Raw genomic sequence first — 4584 nt, forward strand, 5'->3', positions numbered from 1 at the left:
TTTTCCATGAGCGTTCACAAGAGTATTTGTGTTCAAGAAGGTCTTACAGGTTTAGAGCGACATGAGGCTAAGTAATTAATGACAGAATTTTCATTTTGCAGGGTGAACTATCCCTTTAAGGAAAGAAATAGGACGGTAAATATAAGAGGGAAGTGGCAACCCAGTTTCATGAAAAAGCGCAATTCTTTTACAAGGTGGCGATTTCATATGAATTCATATGATCTAATACATAGAAAAATATACGATTTATTTTTTTAAATAAAATAAGCATGCACTCTAAAAAAAATTCTGGGTTAAAATCAACCCAACTTTGGTTATTTGGCAACCCAGTGCTGGGTAAATATTGGACAAAACACATGCTGGGTTATTTTGACCCAGCTTTTTGGGTTAAATGTTTTTACCATTTGGCTTAAAATGGGCTGGAAATTAGAATTATAGAGGCAACAGCAATAATCAAATGATGAATATTTATTATTAAGCAAGAACACCCACGGACATAAAAATAAGACAAATTGAATTTATTTGGGTAAATGCAGCATAGTTTACAATGTTACATACATTTAAACTTGTTTAACAAGCATTTTAAAAATAAAAAAAGTAACATTTAAAAGAAGCACTTTAATTTAAGTGTATTTAACCTTTCTTTGTAATTCTTTTCACCGAAATAGTGCTGTTTGTCGTGCTGGTGTGTCGTCAAAATCTGAGTCGATGATGGGCTGCTGTTCGCCGGGGGAAGTACGAACCTCAGACCACCTTGCGTTTCTGCCGTGACTGACTCCATAACCTGCCCAAAAACAAACAGTACTGAGATTAGAGAACATATTTTAAGATCAATTTCGATTTAATTCAGTATTATAATGAATAAAATCAGTTTACTTGTTATGCAAGGCAAAATTATCATGCAAAACGACCGCTGCTGAAAATATCATTTACAGCACAGTTAAGACTTATAAATGAAATCAAATGTATACAAACCTTTATTTTGTTGAAGAAGTGCACCAAATCAGGTCTCTCCTGTAGAGAATGCAAAAAGCCTGCGTTTTGGCTGTAACTCAGCAGCTGGGTTGTTTCGTAGGAGACATGCTCATCCCAGCGACTGGATAGATAAAACGACCCAGCAGCTTAGTTACAGAAAAACTACCCAGCACCTGGGCAAAAATATTAAAAACAACCCAATGAAAAGAACCAACAAGCTGAACCCAGCATTTGGGTTAAAAAAATAACCCAGCATTTTTTAGAGTGCAAAAAAACTACTAAGCACCTGGGTAAAAATATTAAAAACAACCCAATGAAATGACCCAACTGGCTGAACCCAGTATTTTTAAGAGTGTGAGGGTCCATCCCTCAACGTAATTGTTGGTAGGGCATAAGCAAACGTACAAAGATCATACAAATTTATAAGAAGTAGCCACCAATTCGCGAATTGTCATGAGAGTGTGTTGCAAGTGGAGGACTGCTGTGGGTTCGAGTGTGTTATAAATGGAAGAAAGACTGGCTTCACAAAGCTGCAGCAGACTAGCGGAGGTTTCCATAGGACAAGTTCTGACAGTCCCATACGCTTCCCATTAATTAAGTTTAACTACGCAACGCTAGTTTCTCATTCACACCGATCCCTGAGGAGCCCTCTCACCAGTCACATCTACGCTTCCTTTCCCATTTCTCCTTCCGCTATATCCAAAGTTTTGTACAAAGCCTTTGAAAAGTTCATAATTCCCTTTTTATTTTATAATCTGAAAATGTTATGTTTTTATAAATATTATTTATTACACAATGTATATATCTGTATGACTGAACTAAGATTATATATTTGAAGAACAAAACGGTCTCATGATTTTGCTTTTTAATATAAGACTGACTCTTGCTCTGCTGATATATTCTGCTGTGAGTGTGTGTAGCCTCATTTATATTAATATATAATGTGGATAACAACACTTTACATATGACAACAGATTATTAAGCATAAAAATACTGTGTGACACTGGCACGCAGCTAAATAAAGGGTTCGATCTACCTGGTCACAATCATCTGATCCTCACGTCTGCATCTACTCTGTCATTCCAGCGCTGACATCATCTTGCAGGTTTGCAGGCGGACCTCTGTTGTCTCCACTACAGTAGCTCTACTTAATGACAGAGTAAAGCATGACACAATGCACATTACAAATATTGACTGAAATAAAGCTCACTTCTTTTACCTGTTCATGCAGATATTACTGAATGGGCTCCTGACTGCTGTATGCGCAGGTCAATTTGAGAGTCACGGGCCTGGTTGCAGAATCAAATCACTGAGGATGCTCTAGCCTTAATCCACATCTATTGTTATTGTTACAGTGTTAAGAAAAGTTACTTTTTGCATTACAATATTGCGTTACTCCCTTAAAAAGTGACTAATTACATTACTTAGTTACTTTTTATGAGAAGTAATGCGTTACATTACTTTTGCGTTACTTTTTAAATCTGGGCAGGGCTTGCTTGTTCGTTTTTAATGTAAAAAGTTCTATTTTTGGCAAATGTAAAAGCCCTTTTACACCAAAAGCCTTAGGCTGAAGGAAAAGTAAATTCACGTCTGTACAGAATGGAAATAATAAAGTTCAACACTCTTTAGCAATAAAAAAAAGAACATTTGTTAGTTTATCTTGAGTAATTTTGGCTTATTACTTGAAAATTAGTATTCAAAGCAGCAGCAGAGACATTGGTTAATAAAATGGGATTAAATTAGTGGTGGGCCGTTATCGGCGTTAACGTGCTGCGTTAACGTGAGACTTATCGGGCGATAAAAAAAATATCGCCGTTAATCTATTCTCAAAGTTGGGTTGGGAGCTGGGTCTAAACTACGCAAGATATGATGACTTTCACCTTGATATTTTAGCGCGGATGACGTATATCTAGTTGAATTGCACTGTAGGAGGTGAGAACGAGTCTTCAACTTCTGTGAAATTACCACATCAAATGAGACGTGCAAACATGGATGCAGCTATGAAGCCGCTTCAGGGCAGGTGCGTTGCTAGACCCTTTTTACTGGGGCACGTGAGTTATAATTTACTTTGATAATCCCGAAATAAAGACATTAAACTATATGCAACAACGGAATTGACGCTTCTAAAAGCAACGCAGTTTAATGGAAGACTATGCACGCAGAAATCCATGCCCGTGCGCGTCTGTGTATTTAACGGCAACGCGCACGTCGTGCAGCCTTTTGCGCAGAAGTACTTGGTTACACAAGTTTGTATAGGTAATTATGTTGTAAATGCAATTGTAAAGCAGTTTGTGATGCATTTTGGAAACAGGAGATGAGCGCCTGATCTAATGCGCCACCTGGCCCGTTCTCGAAGACTTACTTTTAGTCATTATTTGGGTAGCACACATATTCTGAATGCCTTCATCAGAATTCAAATTAGCCATTTTAATCTAGATTAATTCCAAGATTTAATCTAGATTAATCTAGATTAAAAAAAATAATCTATGCCCACCCCTAGATTAAATACATAAAGGATATTTTTATTATTTGACATTTAATTATTGCAGGTTTGCGTCATATTCTGAGTTGAATTTCACTGTTAGTCATTTTGACAAATACTGAATCATAGTTCTAGAATAAAAAACTTATCCTGGACTAAGGTAACTCCCGATTTCTCTCAACATGGGGGGAGGAGAGCTTTCAATAAATAAATGGGGGGAAAAGTAACCGGCGTTACTTATTTGAAAAAATATCTCATATTTTATTGCAAATTAAAAATTAATGCGTTACTTCATTATACTTAAGAAAGTAATCTGGTTAACAGCGTGTATGTGGCTGTTTGTCCTCTTGGCGGCATGAAAAAACATTCTATTCAAATTCTAAATGGATCATATAGAGCTGTACAAGAATGCGCTCAGTACACTTTGTTTGTTATGATGAGGATTCGCGCCATGCATAATTTACCACTGATACCTGATACCTAATACCGGCGTTTTGAGCAGTGAGTGGATTCTGACCAAATCTATAGTGTTTGATTCTGACACCCTGACTACACTGGACGCGACAAAGCGACCGTTGCAAATCATTTGAACTTTGTGTCAGTATGTCATATGTAGAACGAGGCACTTGTCGCGCCGCGCCCGCGCGCACCACATCCAGTGTAACGTTAGAAAGCATCACTGATTATAATAGGTTCTACTGTCTTGTCGCGTCTGGTGTAACTTAAAAACTTTTCTGATTGGACATTGCGTTCAAGAAATCACCAGTTATGTCTGTGATTGGCTACATTGCTGAACGCTGCAAAAACACGTTGTAAATAGAATCCATTGACGCTCTCCTGAGTGCAAACGCAAAAACGCATAACACATTGTACAATGTACAATATCTGAGTTACTTTTTTCAAATAGGTAATGCAAGTTACATTGTTTCCCTATTTATTCACTTACATCAGAGGCATTTTCTTGCTGTAAAAGGGCCTGTATAGTTGCCAAAATACAACTTTTGGGCTTTATGTTATTATAAGTAAGCAAGCCCAGCTCAGGTGACAAAAAGTAATTTAAAAAGTAACATGGGCATAGATTAATTTTTTTAAACTAGATTAATCTAGATTAAATCTTGGAATTAATC

The sequence above is a fragment of the Garra rufa genome, chromosome 22 (assembly GCF_049309525.1).
Source record: "Garra rufa chromosome 22, GarRuf1.0, whole genome shotgun sequence".
Lineage (NCBI taxonomy): Eukaryota > Metazoa > Chordata > Actinopteri > Cypriniformes > Cyprinidae > Garra > Garra rufa.